This window comes from Rattus norvegicus, chromosome 7 (genome assembly GCF_021556685.1).
Source record: "Rattus norvegicus strain SHRSP/BbbUtx chromosome 7, alternate assembly SHRSP_T2T, whole genome shotgun sequence".
In the NCBI taxonomy this organism is placed as follows: domain Eukaryota; kingdom Metazoa; phylum Chordata; class Mammalia; order Rodentia; family Muridae; genus Rattus; species Rattus norvegicus.
Genome location: NC_141540.1, coordinates 13979125 through 13995584, shown reverse-complemented (window position 1 = coordinate 13995584; position 16460 = coordinate 13979125). Strand labels below are relative to the sequence as shown.

General features: G+C 52.6%; 1 protein-coding gene and 1 long non-coding RNA gene across 5 annotated transcripts in view; one reads left to right on the top strand and one right to left on the bottom strand.

Moving 5' to 3' along the window:
- Gng7 (G protein subunit gamma 7) overlaps positions 1-16460 on the bottom strand; it is a 63350-nt gene that overhangs the window by 35148 nt on the left and 11742 nt on the right. For 2 of the 4 annotated variants that reach the window (XR_015624356.1, XM_087558853.1), the window contains one exon: positions 10798-10852. The gene's annotated coding sequence lies outside the window, so the exon portion shown is untranslated. Of the gene's footprint in view, positions 1-10797; positions 11006-13966; positions 14116-16460 lie in introns of those variants that run through there. The other 2 variants (XM_087558854.1, NM_024138.1) reach the window with 2 other exon arrangements.
- LOC102553301 (uncharacterized) lies at positions 3737-12973 on the top strand. Its single transcript, XR_015625061.1, has 4 exons — positions 3737-3832; positions 4330-4687; positions 8012-8168; positions 12482-12973. It is a non-coding gene; the product is annotated as an uncharacterized LOC102553301 (long non-coding RNA).

The following is a 16460-nucleotide window of genomic DNA, read 5'->3' as shown; positions in this document are numbered from 1 at the left end:
CGGTTTTGGTTTAAGTTTGCAGAGTACAAACGAGCCGTTTGTAGGCGCATGAGCCAGTGGTATTTAAGTTCACTCCCGACACTGTGCAAGCTCCAGTCCTAAAATACCACCCCAACCCCCCCCCCCGCAAAAAAACCCTTCGTCCTGGCTTTCACTCCGCCTCTATCCAGCCCCCCCACCCCACCCCTGGCGTCCACCAATCCACTTTCTGTGTCTAAGTTCCCCAGTGTGGGGCTTTGGTGTCTTGAGCATTGTGTCCTTAAGGTCCCCCAACATTGTGTGGTTATCAGAGGGTTGCATGTTTTTATCAGAGCGGTGCTCCTGTTTATGGCTGCATAATACTTCATGAAGTGAACGCTGGGAGCTGGCCTTTCCCACTTTTGCCTGTTGTGAATCTCTGTGTGAGCACACAGGCAGGGTTGAGCCTCCCAGGACCCTGGCCCTCCCAAGGTCAGGCAGAGAGTGTAAGGGGATCCCTGAGTCATTCACTAAGGGAGATGTATCTTATTGAAGTCTGCTGTTATTTTAGTACATTTGTTGTAGTTTTTGTCGTTGATGTTATTTCATAGACCCATGTAGCCCAGGCTGACCTAAAATTCCCCACATAGCTTAGGCTATCCCTGAGCTCTGATCCTCCGGCCTGTGTATTTTCATTACTAAGACCACACATGTGAACATGACTAGGGAGGACAGGAAGGTAGGGTGACCCTTGAAGAATTTCTGACCTTGCAGTGTTCCCATGAAGCTTTGGGAGCCTGCCAAGACCTCCTTAGGACACTGTCAGCTTCGAAGACAGCACCAGTGAGCACTTCCTGCTCTGGCCAAGGGTCACAGCCTGTCCAGCTGCCCGTGTGACCTGGACTGTGTGTGCCCTGCACCTCCCTGTCAGGGGTCAGAACAGGAGTAGGGTACAGGGCTCGGGCTCAGGGACTAGAGGCTGAAGTCTCTCCCATGTGAATGCTTTGACTCTCAGGTCCTTAGGACATGCTACAAAGGGAAGACAGGCAGGACTGGCTATCCAGGCTCTCTGAGGGCTAAGAGCGCAGGATGTGAGTCCCAGTGAGCTCCAAAGTAAGACTTTGTCTCCCCTGTGGTGGTGCGCACACCTTTAATGTCAGCACTCAGGAGGCAGAGACAGGAGGATGGCTGCAAGTTCGAGGCAGCCTGATCTACAGAAGAGAGTTCCGGGACAGCCAGGGCTACACAGAGAAACCCTGCCTCAAAAAATAAATAAATAAATAAATAAAAGACTGTTTCAAAAAGTAAAGAGATGGCTCAGTGGTTATAAGCGCTATCCTGAGTTCAATTCCCTGCAAGCACATGGTTGCTCACAACCATCCAGAAGGGGATCTGATGCCCTCCTCTGCCATGCAGGCATACGTGCAAACAAAGTCTCATATACATAAATAAGGGAATCTTTAAAAAAATATAAAGTAGAAAGAGGGCTGGGGTGTGGTCAGTGTGAGTCCCGCCTAGAATCTCCTCCTCCCCTGTGAGGGTCTGGGGGCGTGGTCAGCAGTACTGTGTGTCCTAATGCAAGGTCCCAGTCATCTCCTGGGTCCGTAAAAGTGTCCCTTTCCCTTTCTTCATTGTTTTGGATTTCAAGGTGCTGTGGTTGGAGCCCAGTGCCTCACCTCCTGCACTAGGCAGCAGACACTATGAAGCCACATCACAGCTCCAAGACACCTTTTCCTATTTGCATGGCCCAGGCCCCAAGGGAGCTGTGAGATTTGTCTCGAAGGCTTGGTTTCTGTCTGGCTAGGGCGCCCACAAACACCTGCTTCTAAACTGTAAACCTGAGTCAGGACAGGACAGAAACTCAGCCTGTCCCCAGCCCTGTGGCCAAAGAGGGAGCCTGAGAGTCCACCTAGCCCTCCATCCAGGGACCTCTTGGTCCTCCTGCCACACAGGACCTTGCAGAAGGCGGGGCACCTCTGTCCTGAAGTCTCCCCAAAGGCTCCCCAGCCCTCCTGAGCCCATGCATGGCCAGACAGCAGACTGGGGAGGGATGACAGGGCTGACTTCAGGGGAGAGGAATTCCGCCCAGCCAGTGTCTAGACTGTGGGACGCAGGCTGCAGGGACCCGGCGGGAGCAAGGCCAGCGGCGGGATGTGCTGCCACCTGGTGGCCACACCACGCACAACCTTCAGATTCAACACTGATCTCTGTCAGGGGTCCCAGGCTGTACGGAGCCCACGGAGAGTATCAAAAGAGGAAAACCTATATGTATTTCACAATTTAATGATGCAACTGATGAACGAAATTTTGGGGTCGCTGCTCCGTGGGTGGAGCCCGGGCTCGTCCAGAGCGCAAGAAGCCCTGAGTTCCACCCCCAGCATTGCAAAAACCAGGAGTGGCAGGTCACACGCCTGTCATCTTAGCATCCCAGATCCTCAGGCAGGAGGATAAGGAGTTCAAGCTTAGCAGGATGCTGAGCCCAGTCTCTGATGCTTACCCGTTCCGTGCAAAGAGCTCCTGAATGGGACAACCACATGTGTCCCAGACATCACCCACAGTCCCCACAAAACTGAATTAACCCTTTAGCCAGAGGATTCCATTACTTTAAGGGAATCTGTGGCCCACAGTCACCTAATCTAGCTCCTGAGGATCAAGCCACACTTCTCTGTGAAGGACTGGTCAGGACCACACCTGCCCCTCTGAGATCTCAGAACCCCGGGTCTGCAAACCAAGGCCTGTCTGTCTTTCTTCTTCTTCTTCTTCTTCTTCTTCTTCTTCTTCTTCTTCTTCTTCTTCTTCTTCTTCTTCTTCTTCTTCTTCTTCTCCTCCTCCTCCTCCTCCTCCTCCTCTTCCTCCTCCTCCTCTTCCTCCTCCTCCTCCTCCTCCTCCTCTTCCTCTTCCTCCTCCTCCTCCTTCCTCTTCTTCTTGGAGCTGGGGACCGAACCCAGGGCCTTGCGCTGGCTAGGCAAGCACTCTACGGCTGAGCTAAATCCCCAACTCCCTCCTCCTCCTCCTCTTCCTCCTCCTCCTTTTCTTCTTCCTCTTTTTTTTTTTTTTCTGGTTTCTTGAGCCAGTATGTTCCTGGCTGTTCTGGAATCGCTTTGTAGACCAGGCTGGACTTGAACTCAGATGACTGCCTCCTTCTGCTTCCCAAGTGTGCTGGTACTAAAGGCTAGTACCACTACTGCCCAGTTCTGTTCGTGCACTGATACAGGGTCTCATGTAGCTGAGGCTACCCCTCCTGCCTCCAAACTCCCAACTGCTGGGACAACAAGTGTGTCTGTCCTGCTATATCCAGTTTTCACGGCTCTGGAGACAGAAACCAGGGCCTTGGGCGTGCTGCGGGGCACTCTGCCCACTGACATGGAGGAGGACAGATACCAGGAGTCAGGCTTGGGGTTATCTAAATTTAAGTTTCAGAAGGAAATCTGCCGTGTACACAACCAGCTGCAATAGGGGAGCCCTGGACCCCTTGCTCAGCCCTGGGCTCCCATGTGACTGTCCACACAGACTAAGAAGTCCAGCTGCCGTGGGACCTCTGTCCACCCGGCTCTCTTTTGACACAGGGTCTCATGTAGCCCAGGCTGGATTTGAACTCCCCATTCAGCCCAGGATAACTCTGAGCTGACCTCCCTAGTGCTCTGATTCCTGTGGAGATGGGGGTGAAGCCCAGGTCCCCTGCCTGCCTGGCAGGTGCTCTGCCCTCCGAGTCCCACCCACATCCCTCTAATTTGCATCATTTTCTCAATTATCTTTTTTTTTTTTTTGACATCCTGTTGATCTGGTGGCTTGAGTAATTCCCACAGTTGACACTGTCCTGATGTGGGCTGAGGTTGGCTCAGGTCTGTGGTCACAGAGCATCACAGAAGAGGAGGTGAGGATACACCAGGCACAGGGACAGGATGGGGGTGATGTTCTGTAGGAACCGTGCCCAGAGGTTGGGTTTCATTTTCTTTTTTTTTTTCCTCCCCACCCCTCATTTTCTTAAAATCATTTATTGATCTTTAATTCCACACATCATAAAGTGGACTCGCAGTGGGTAATGTCACTTAACGGAATTGAACCCACTTCTCCCAAGACAGTTCAGGCTAGTCTTCCCAATACTCAGGAAGCAGAGGCAGGAGTTCAACTTCATCTGTGCCTCGGAGGGGGTGTGGGGGGCGATGGATTCTGGGAGGGGAGCCGAGCGCCGGGCTGTGGCTGGGAGGGTGACTGGGTCCCTGGTTACACGTGCATCCGAGGCTTCACACCCCAGGTGCAGCTACTGAAGTGTGCAGTTCGCCGCTCTTCACACAGCTGCGGGGGCGGCGGGGGTGGCAGGCGGCAGCTTGGTCTACCGATGTGTTCTCAGGCTCAGCCACTCCCACACAGGGTCCAATGCCCGGGGACGCAGGTATTGAGATGAGCCAGGAGTGGTGATCAGCAAGGGCCCTGGGAACGGGCTTACACTGGCGTCTCCATAGCAACGTGGTTCCCGGAAACCAGAAACCAGAGCCTAAAGTGTCCATCAACAGACATAGTCCATCCCCTCCGGACTCCTTGGTCATGAGAAAAAAGTCACACGACACTTGTTCGTGGAGGGATTTCAAGGCTCAGTGGCAGGAGCCGGACACACAGCAACACACCTGGGATCCACTCCCAGGATGCCGCGGGAGCCCTGGGACGCAGAGACAGGACCGGGGAGAAGAACTGGCCTGCGAGAGGAGGGCGGAGCTTCAGTCTGGGAATGGTAAGTTCCAGAGATGAAGGCAGCGAGGGCAGATGTATCCTTATAAATGATCTTCACGCTGCTGATCTAAGACGGCGGGCGGGCATGAGAGATTTTATGCGTTGTGTGTATTACCATGGATTTAAAAAGAGAAATATTGGGCTGGAGAGAAATAACCTCTGAGAGAAGGCTCAGAGGTTAAGAACACCTGCTACTCTTTCAGAGGTCCTGAGTTCAATTCCCAACAACCTTATAATGAGATCTGGTGCCCTCTTCTGGCCTACAGACATATATGCAAGCAGACCGTTGTACACATTATAAATAAATCAAAAAGAGAAATATGAAGCCCTGTGCTGCTGACACACACCTTTAATCCCACCACTTGGGAGGCAGGTGGATCTCTGTGAGTTCGAGGCTAGCCTGGTCTAGAGCTAGTTCCAGGATAGCCCGAGCTACACAGAGAAACTGTCTTGAAAAAATAAAAAAATAAAAGATAACATGGATCCCACATCCTCCACCTCACCCCGTTATCCAGCACGCTTAGCCAACACCTGTGGGTTCAAGGTGACTCGATGTCAGGGCTAAGGGAGAGCACATTCTGTCCTCAGTAATCTGAGAACCTGGGACAAGGGCACCCTTTAACCACTCTGAGCCCCCATTTCCTTGTTTTTCAGTCAGGAATGTTAGATTTCTCTCACCATAAGACTAGAATATCAATGTCACTTCCTCTAGGAAAGTCACCTTGAAGCTCTGGGGTCTGACCCAGGTTGTCTCTGCCTACCAGGGGACTCCAGATGGACTTCTAGGGATATTGTGGCTGTCACACTGGTGGAGTATCTACTTGGAGCTGCTCAGCACCCTGCAGGGCTCAAGACATCCTACCCTTGAGACCAAGTGGGTCCCATACACCAGGAGCAATAGGAGTCCCCATGCCTCTGGCATGGCGTCCCAGGACACAAGGGTGTGCTAGGAGTACCATAGCTGCGTCTCTCCCCATCTTCTCCGAGCAAAGCCAGAGTCTCTGACTTCAAGGATCCATGTCCACCCCTACCCTGTTCTCTGTCCCTCCTGCTCTTGCTGGACTCCTGGGCTCCCCGGGGTCATGGGGGCTGAGTGCCCAGCACAGTTCTGACTCAGCACAATGTGTCAGGGCGATGGGGACAGCATGTGGCATTCCAGGAAGCCGTGGGATCCTTACTCCTCCTTGGGGTGTGACAGGCAGGCTGCCCAGAGGCTCCATTCGCTCCCTGTTCTCAACACATCAGGTGTGGTCTTGCCCAGGGCCATGGGAGGCTCCTCAACCTTTTTCCTTCACCTCAGCCGTCAACTTCAGTTGCTCTGTGCCTTGCTTCTTCTTCTTCTTCTTCTTTTTTTTTCTTCTTCTTTTTTTTTTCGGAGCTGGGGACGGAACCCAGGGCCTTGAGCTTGCTAGGCAAGCGCTCTACCACTGAGCTAAATCCCCAACCCCTGTGCCTTGCTTCTTAAGACAGGGTCTCAGCCAACCTGAGGTTCACCTGTTAGGCTGGACTGTCTGGCCAGGATTCCAGGCATCCTCCTGCCTCCATCTCTCCAGTGCTGACTAGAACTACCACAGGTTCTGACTGTAGCCAGCTGTTTGCATTCATGCTGGAGACTTGAACTCAAGTCTTCATAGTAGCCCAGCCAGCAAAGACTATACACTGAGTCACCTCTCCATTCCCAGCTAGTAACCAGAACTCGTTGGTGGGTAACTTGGGATAAATATCAGGCAACTAGAGGACAGAGGCCCAACACACACACACACACACACACACACACACACACACACACACACGTACACACGTACACACATAGGCATGCATGCACACATGCATGCACACTGGGATGAAGCAGACACCCATGCAGACTGCAGGCTGGGCTCTCTGCGCTCAGCTGCTTGGAGCTTAGGATGTCCCTGAGCCATAGGGCAATGAGGGGAGGGTAAGAGGGTGGTGACACATCAAGATGTGTTATCCAGGTGGTGACCCAGCGGCCGCTGTGAACTAACTCCAAGAGCACAGTGGGGGCAGCGATGCAGGGCACCTTGGCTGGGGACCCTGGCTGGGGACAGATGGCTGGAGATGGAGGAGCCCTGACTGCTCTTGCAGAGGGTCCCACATGGCCACTCACGCCACTTCTGGCTGCTGTCGGTACTGCATGCCCTTCCCACACACGAGTAAGAATGACCTTAAACCAAGGCAAGGGTCTAGCTCTGCAGACGCTGTCGTGGACCTGGGGTGTTTTGGGATGCTTAACACCCACTTCGGGTGAGCTATGTCTAGCCTCTGCTGGCTCCCCTGTGTCCCTACCACCCTTGCCACATCATCATACACGCCTGTCACCCCCATGGGTACTGAGTCAGCAGAGGCTAGGGCCCAGCAAATCCAGGAATGACCTACTCCTGCATCAGCACCACTCTGGGGGAAGCTGATGCTTCAGGTGGTTGCTTAGCAACAGCATCCACCACAGAGGAAACTTCTAGCTCTTTCTGTGCAGACTTCTCTGGGTCTCCATTTTCAAAGGGTAAATTGGGTGCATGGGGTTTCAAGGAGGGAGCTGTTTGCTGGGGCTTGGGAGGGGACCAGAGGGCACTGCAGAAAATAAGAACAGTGATCCCGAGATGGGCGCGCAGCTCGGCCAGCAGGGTGATGGCAGCTCGGTTGATAGGTGTTTGTAGCTCAGATGCCTGTCATCCGTGAAGCCCTGAGCTCTGTCCCTAGCACGTGGTGGCACACACCTCTCAGAAAGCACTCAGGAGTTGCAGACAGGAGGATCAGGAGCCTGGGTCATCATTAGCTACATAAAGAGTATCTGAAGCTAGCCTAGGCTACAGGAGACCAAGTCTCAAACAACAAAGAGGCTTCCTCCATGGCTAGGTGAGATTTCAGTACAATAGGGGCAGTCCCCACCCCCAGAACTGTGGGTGTCTGGGGCTGGGCCATTCTTTGTCAGCGTCTTCATTAGCCACTCTCTATCTGTTAATGGTCTCCCCCAGTTCTGCTGGGCAGCCTGTCCTCAGCACAGATGCTCTGGCTCAGGGGTTCTCAGGAACCCTGGAGACTGTGCCACCCAGGCACCTGCTTCTACTGAAGTCCTGCTCACATGGAAATGCACACACTGAGCCATGAGGGAAGGAGCCTCCCCCACCCCGTGATCACCCTTGAAGTCCTCAATGCTCTGAGAAGTTTCTGGAATTCTGAGTTGCAGACTGTGCAAGGAGTCAGTTCTAGGCACTATGGGCGACATCAGGGGACACTCCTGGTGGGTCACAATGTGTCCCCTGATGACATGGTGACACGGCGCTGTCTGTGTTTGCTGTTCTGGCAGCTGCTGTGACCGTGTGAGCCAAGCACTGCATGAGGACCTGTATCGCGGTAGCGCGTTCCCAGGACACCCGATAACAGCACAATTTTAACGTGCCTGGGACAGACCCGGAGGGCGACCAGCCTTGAGCCACCTGCACCAAGGCAGCTCCTGACAAAAGGTACCAGTTCCCACATAATTGCCCCCAAATCGCAAGAAAAAATGGGAACCTGAATAAAAAACACCTCGTGCTGGGGCCACTCTAGGGCTCTGAGCTCATGTGGATCCCTGAGAGTCAGGGTTTTATGGAGAAGGGTTCCCGTGAGGCTTCCAGGCCATGCCATGTCATCCCCGGCCCCGCAAGGTGCTGAGCTGACTGTGTCTGCCTTTGTGACTCTGTGACAGGAGCTTCCCGCCCACCGGCTGTTGCCTTGGGTGGCCACATGTTCTCGTTTTGTCCATGGCGTTGGGGCACATGGAGTGGTAATTGTCACCCCAACCTTCTCCTTTCCTTTTCCAAGCTTTGTCTGAGAGCTACACCCATTGAGGCCTTCCCTGCGTGCTGCGGTGCAGAAGCGCACGGATCTCTCCTGTCTCTTAGTGGCCACATGTGGTAACAGCAGATATTGTTTACTATCCCCGCCAAACTTGCACAAAATGATGAGGGAGATGGCCCAGCAATAAAAACGCTGGCCACCAAGCCTGAAGGCCTGAGTTCGACTCCCCATGGAAAGGAGAGGCCCGGTTTCAGTAAACTGTCCTGTAAATTTCCACGTGTTCCAGGACATGCGCACACGCCCGAATAAGAACATGTAGTGCTTTATTTTGTAAAGTGCCCATACTGGACTGAACTCAGTAGTTAGAGCAACAGCTGCTCTCATAGTGTATGCTGGTTAGTCACCAAGACCCACATGACAGCTCACAAACACCCATAAATCCAGTTCTAGGGGAGCGGACACCCTCACTCAGACACGAATGTAGGCAAAACAGCAGTTCACATAAAATAAAAAAAAAATTTAAAGATGCTTGGGTGTGGTTGTACATAACCCAATCCCAGCACTTGGGAGGCAGAGGCAGGCAGATCTCTGAATTGAGAGGCCAGCCTTGTCTACAGAGCAAGTTCCAGAACAGCCAGGACTACAGAGAAACCCTATCTTGAAAAACTTAAAAAAAAAAAAAAAAAGGAAAAAACCAAAATTTAGGAGTTATCTAGCATCCCACTCTGTGAGGGGACCCTGAGAGAAAGACTGCTTCTTCCGCAACAGAAAAGTCATGTCAGGGGCCCCTTGATAGGCCCCAAAGGTCAGGGCCTCAGACCTGGATAGAGGCTTCTCTGTGGGGCACACTGAACCCCGAGTGCCACCCACAGCCTCCTGTCTGCTCCACATCAGGGGCTCCCCAGTTATGCCCTCCACAATGTGCCCTGATGTCACACAGGGTTCCCTGACAACATAAAAGCCAAATTTAATCTTTCGGTTTTTTTGGTTCTTTTTTTTTTTTTTTTTTTTTTTTTTTCGGAGCTGGGGACCGAACCCAGGGCCTTGCACTTCCTAGGCAAGCGCTCTACCACTGAGCTAAATCCCCAGCCCTATCTTTCGGTTTTTTGAGATAGGATCTTACTGTCTAGCCCAGGCTGGCCTCAAACTTGCAGAGATCCTCCTGCCTCTGCCTCCGAGTGCTGGGACTAAAGTTGCGTGCCACCATGCTGGGCTGACTTTTTAAATTTTACTTTATTTTTTAGAGAGAAAGGTGGCCCAGGCTGGTCTCAAGTTCAAATTCAACTTGTAGCTTGAATTCCTGATTGTCCTGCTCCCACCTACAGGTGTCAGGAGACAGGAGCACATGATTGTGCCTTATCCCATTTCTCTAGCCCGGCAGTAGGAATTTGTTTAATTCCAACACTCAAGGGTCCCCAAGAAAGAATTAGTGGCTGCAGATGAAGGAAGGCTGTACCGGGTAGTGGCACATGCCCTAGTACTCAAGAGGCAGAGGCAGGAGCATTTCTGCAAGTTCTAGGCCAGCCTGTTCTATATAATGAGCCACTGTCTCAACACAAAACAATAAAAGTCCGGCCTGGCTTCAGTCTGCTGCCATGTGATCTTTCCAACTGGACACACTGCCCTCCCTCCCTCCCGAACCTTGCCTCTAGAACTGAGAGTCGGAACAAATGTTTTCTTTATAAAGTTTCCAGCCTTAGGTAGTTTGTAACAGTTCCAGAAATCAGATTAAGACGAAGCATCTCATACACAAGCCTGAGCCTCAACAACCCTTTTTCCTCCTAAAGCAGCTGCAGCCTTGGGTGCTTGGACACAGGCACAGAAACAGACTAACTGCAAGTTTTCAACCCCACTATTAGCCAGAGCGAAACCTTCTACAAAGTTATCAGTCTTGGATGTTTCCTCACAGGCACAGCAAACAAAGCCAAATTTCAAATGCATGTAGGGACCGAACACATCCAGTTAGGTCTAAGAACGAGCCTCACAACCTGTGAGGTCAGGAAATGGGGTGCAGGAAACAGAGGATGTGGGAAACGGGGTGAGCAAAACAGGTTGTGGGAAATGCTCTGCAGGACCAAAGAATCTGGACAGGCTGACTGCATGGCTGCGACCTTTGCACCCTGACCCTGACTGGGGTCAAGGTCACCCTACACAGCACCACAGCCTCCCTCAGAATATCTTGATGTTGCCAGACATCAAGACCCATCCTGTCCTTTCCCCGTCTCTGCACGATCCTGACAGCCCGATGCCCCCTCAGCCACCTTGACGCCCAGTCTTCAAAGCTGCGAGCGAAGCGCAGAGCACAGCACCTACCTGCTCTGAGTCCCACTGTCCCAGCACCGAGGTTCCAATAGGAAGGCTTCACACCCTGGAAGAGAAATACTGTGCATTAATTTGGCACCGCAGGGTGCCAGGCTGGTGTCTGGGTCTGTGTGGACGGGAGGTCACACCCGGCCCAGGCAGCGACAGGAACCCTCAGCCAGCTGCTCCGGAGGCCCCGGCAAACTAGGGTTTGGTGCCTGCGTGGGCGACTTGATGGGAACAGCAATCTGCTAAAAGGATGAGGCGGAATTCATAATTAATCTCCCGCGCATTTGAAAGGGAAATCACGGGTGGGAGTGGGCGAGCATGAGACATGTGTCTGCAGAACTGGAGAGAGGATCAGGGGAACAGAGGCTGCCCATCTTGGCACTGCAGGGTCAGAAGTCTGGCACTTGGCCTCTGCCTGGGCGCTCAGGTTCACGGTGTGCCTCTTCTGCCGCTGTTGCAGGGACACGCGCGAAAATTCCCAGTTGCAGGCACGCTCAGTACTCACAACCTCTTTGAGGATTAAACCAGTTCATTTCTACAAAGCAGGTTGTATACAGTGGGAGCTCAATAAATGCTGGGTTTGCCCAACATGATTCAAATCCCTGTATCCCCAAGACGGTTTTCGAGTTTGTTTTTTTGTACATTTATCCGTCCGTCTGTCTGTCTGTCTGTCTATCTATCTATCTATCTATCTATCTATCTATCTATCTATCTATCTATCGAGAGGGTTGGTGGTTCTGGGACTCAATCTCATGACCTCAGGCTTGACAGCAAGACCCTTTTATCTGTTAAGCCGTCTAGCCAGACCTTATTTTATTTTATTTTTATTTTATTGAGACAAGATTTCATTATGTAGTGACTATGTATAACTGGCCTTAGACTCACTATCCTCCTGCCTCAGATTCTTCGGTGATGAAATCACATGTTGTTTTTGTTTTGTTTTGTCCTCACTAGGCTGACTTATATGGTGCTGGGGCTACCCGGGGACCGGTGCATTCTGGGAGAGCGCTCTACCCAGAGTTTTTGCATGGTGTCACAGACAGCTGTGATGCCGGCCACCGCCTGCAGATGGCAGCGTCGCTGCAGGAAGCGGCCAGAACGTTGCAGGCGCCGAGGCTAGTTCAGGCAGAGATTGGATGGGTAATGAACGTGCCAGAGCCGGGGCCCTGGGTGTCTGCCATCCAGCTGTCCCGCAGTCACACTTCAGGAAACTGAGTTTCACACGTGCTCAGACACAGACTGGACAGCGTCATTTAGGAGGAGTTGGGGTGCGTTTTGTGTGGAGAAGGAGTTTATCTCAGAAGCTAGGGTTCCCGGAGAGATACTACCTGTCCACACGGAGTGTGTGCAGGGGCCTATGCTGAGCAGAGAAAATGTTCCTAAATAATTAACTCAGGGTCCCTCCTAAGCGCCGTGGCTTTGGCCTGGTTCCCTGTGGGGCGTGCAGCAGCCCCACTCTGCCAAGAACTCCCGGGTGTCCCCAGACACCGCTGCGGGTCGCCGAGCTGCCCTGGTGCCCTGGATATCTTGTCTCTGCCCTCTTTTAGAACCTTCGGGTGGTCTCCCTTGCCCGCGCTTATTCTCAGCAGTCTCAGACGACTCCAGGTCCCCTTGGACGACACCAGACTGACAACCCTCCTTGTTCCCTAGACTCTGACTCATGATCCCTTCCCGCCCTTGTCTGCAGTGGGCAGAGAGTATCGTCTTGGAGAATGAGGTCTGTTGGAAGGGACATGAGAAGACACCCAGCAGCGACACGGAGACACACCCTCAGCCCTGCATCCTCCAGACCGGATCTAGGGAGCATCCCCAGGGTGGTCACCCAGGCCGCAGCATCACGGACTTCCACCCACTCCGCACCTAGGGTAACAGACACGCGTGTCCCCGACATCTCAAGGTCCCGTCGTGGAGACTGAGCAGGAACAGCCATGAGGAGGTGACCGTGAGAAAACTTACATACACATGTTCACGCACAGCCATGCGCATATATTGGCCAAGTGCATGCAATGCCCTCAAAGTCCAGAAGGGGCATCAGAGCCCCGGGGAATGACGTCACAGACGTTAGGGATCCTTGTCGGTGCCAGATACCAAACTTCAGGTCAGAAGCAAAAACATATGTTTTTAAATCCTGCCCATTGCCACCAGTCCCAGTCAGACCCATTAAAATTTTTTAAGTACATTTTTAGCTCGTATAAGTCCCAACAGCCGTGGTCCCAAATTTCATCTTCCCATTAACCTACTGTGATACCTAAATGGACAAGATGCTTGAAATACTCGAACAAGCCAGGTGGTGGTGGCAGCAGTGGCGGATGAGGCGCACGCCTTTCATCCCAGCACTCAGGAGGCAGAGGCGGGAGGATCTCTGGCCTATAGAGGCTAACCTGATCTACAGAGCGAGTTCCAGGACCGCCAGAGTTACACAGAGAAACCCTGTCTCAAACAAACAAACTACAAACAAACATCCCTGCCCAGTGCACCCTGGGAATAGACTTAAAGAAACTTAAATAACCGTTCATGCTTAGGAAGGCCCACCGATCACGCATCTGCTGGTTTATTGGAACCAGGGTTCCCACTATGCAGTCCAGGCTAGCCTCGAATTCAGTTATCTTCCTGTCTCAGTGTGATTTTGGTGTTAATCTTCACTGTCACCTTGAGAGTGGCAGTGAATCAACAAGGAGACAAGCCCGTCTGAGAGGAAGTCTACATCTGGTTAACTGATGTGGGACCCAACCTGACTGGTGGCGCCATCGCACAAGCTAAGGTCCTGGCCTGGCTGAGTAGGAACGAGACAGAACACAAGCTGAGCCCCAGTGGTCGGTCACCTCTCTGCTTCCTGACTGAGGACCCCGCCCACCTCCGCCGCCACGCCCACCTCCCGCCGCCACGCCCTCCCCGCCAAGGTGGAGGTCAGTAACTCCCCTCCCTCTCTTAAGTTCCTTGTGTCACAGCGACAACGGGAGTCTCAGTTTCCCAGTGATTAGCCCATGGGCGCTGTGCACACGGTCCTGGGTCATCTTCCGTGGGTGCTGTGGGTCCCGAAGATGCTTAACAGAAGCCCCCCACCCCCTACATGCCAGGTACTTCCTGAGCTGGGGCAGTGTCCCCTGGAAGACATAGTCACCGTCAGGTGAGACCGTTCTTCCCTGCACATCTCTCAAGGTGACAGGCATACCTCTGAAGCAGGTCGCGGCTCCTCCGCAGGGAGTGAGTGGGTGGGTTGGGCTGTCTGAGCCCCCTTCCCTTCCCACGCTGACATGGGCACGTGGCTCAGGCACCGGTCTCCTGCAGGCTCGATATAGCAAAGCAGGGCCCTTCTTTTGTGCCACATGAAGCTGTCAACATCATCACCATAGCAACCATCTAAATATGTCACCCAGGAACACTGATTGCCGAGGCAGGGAGCAGAGGGTGACGGTTCCACTCTGGATGGGGTGCGGGGTGCAGGCAAGAGAGCGTTGACGCACCAGAGATCAGGGTGTCAGGTGACCAGGACCCAGAGCTGGCTGTGTCATGGCCATGAGTGGACAGGGCAGAAGGACAGTTGAACTTAAGGACTGAATGCCCCCCATTCAAAGTATTTTATGCGTTGGGCACCATGGTCAGGTTGAAGTCCTCCTGCCTCAGCTCCCAGGGTGCTGGAGTGACACATCCACGTCCACAGTGCCCAGTTTCCTGTTTGTTCTTGAACATTCCTGTCCCCACCCTCCAGCCGGCAGCTGGCAGGGCCCTTGCAGTCCGCTCCACTTAGCTGGAGCCCTGCGCAGTCAAGATGAGGTCTCCCTAGGGTACCAGGCACTCTTCGCGTGTGTGGGGGTATCCTGGACCCTGCCAGTGCCAGGCAAGTCCCTGGCTTCTGCTAACTCCATGCCAGGAGCTCCCCGAGTGTGACATGGCCCGGGATCCGGAGGGAAGAGCCACCCCACAGTGACAGTGTGTAGAGACGGACACTGGATAAGAAAAGAATTCAATTCTATCCCAAATGAAAAAGAGCTGGGGCCGGCAAGGTGGCGGGGTCGCCAGGCCTGATGAATGACTCAGGACTCACATGGTGGGGAGAGAATCCACACCAAGAATCACCTCTGTGTCAGGCACTCACCATGGCGTGAGCAGACATACTGCAGAAGCAGGAGACAACTGAATGTAAAGAGAAGAAAGAGGTGCGTGGGGACCCACAGTCACCTTGCAAAGATGCCTGATGGTGAACACACACACACACACACACACACACACACCATAAACATCACACATACACCACACACACATACCACACACACATGACACACACCATACACACCACACACACACCATAAACATCACACACATACACACACACCATAAACATCACACATACACCACACACACATACCACACACACATGACACACACACCATACACATCACACACACACCACACACACCACACACATACACACACACCATAAACATCACATACACCACACACACACATACCACACACACATGACACACACACCATACACACCACACACACACCATAAACATCACACATACACCATAAACATCACACATACACCACACACACACACATACCACACACACCATAAACATTACACATACACCACACACACACATACCACACACACCATACACATCACACACACACACCACACACACACCACACACACATACGACACACACATGACACACACCATACATATCACAATATCACACACACATCACACACACTATACACACATGACACACAAGCTACACACCACACACATATATGACACATACCACACATACACCACTCACATGACACATCACAGACACCCACACCCACACATATCACACATCACACACACATCACACACACACACACACACACACACACACACACACTCCAGCTTATAATCAGGGCGGCAGTGGGTGTGGGCAAATACGTGTTTCCTTTGGTTTTCCCTCGTAGTGCTGGGGTTGAACTAACCCCATGCACAGCAGAACTCACAGCAGAGAGCGACCCAGCCCCTCATTGGGAGATTCTGAGTAGAGACCTCTCTGGACAAGATCAGTAACAGAATATTGGGCAGCTCCCAGAGCTACTCGGGCCTCCTGAGCACAGGCTATGACCTTGTCTCAGGCCAACATCAAGACTGTCAAGAGAGGGCTCATCAGACCCTGACCCGCTCTACTGTCCGAGGAGAGCGGACAGGGCTATCCTAAGACCTGAGTTGTGGAGACACCTTTGCCCTGGGCTCAATTAGCTTATTCTCAATCTATTCCAAAATGTAAAATTCATTTTAACAAAAAGCAGAAAAAGAAGATGTGCAATTAGCTTCCAGAAGAGACTCTGAAATGGGAGTGTTCGGTTCCTATGACAGCTTTAATGACAGGATTATATAAAATCCAGAGAGGCTAAAAACAGAATATGCAAATTAAGAGGGGTGGGTCCAGGAAGGAGACAGCTAGGGGAGATGATCCCCCCATGCAGGGGGGCTGTGCTGGAGGAAGCTTCCTGAGCACTGAGGGTGGATCAGGGCAGCCCGGCACCCTCACCCATGAGCCAGACACTCCTGGGCCTTGTACAGGGCGCAGCTGGGACTGGACAGCAGCCGCTGTATGGGTGGAAAGAGCTAGAAAACCAGAGCCGATCTGAATTATTGAAAGGAAGAAGGTTCTGGAATGGTG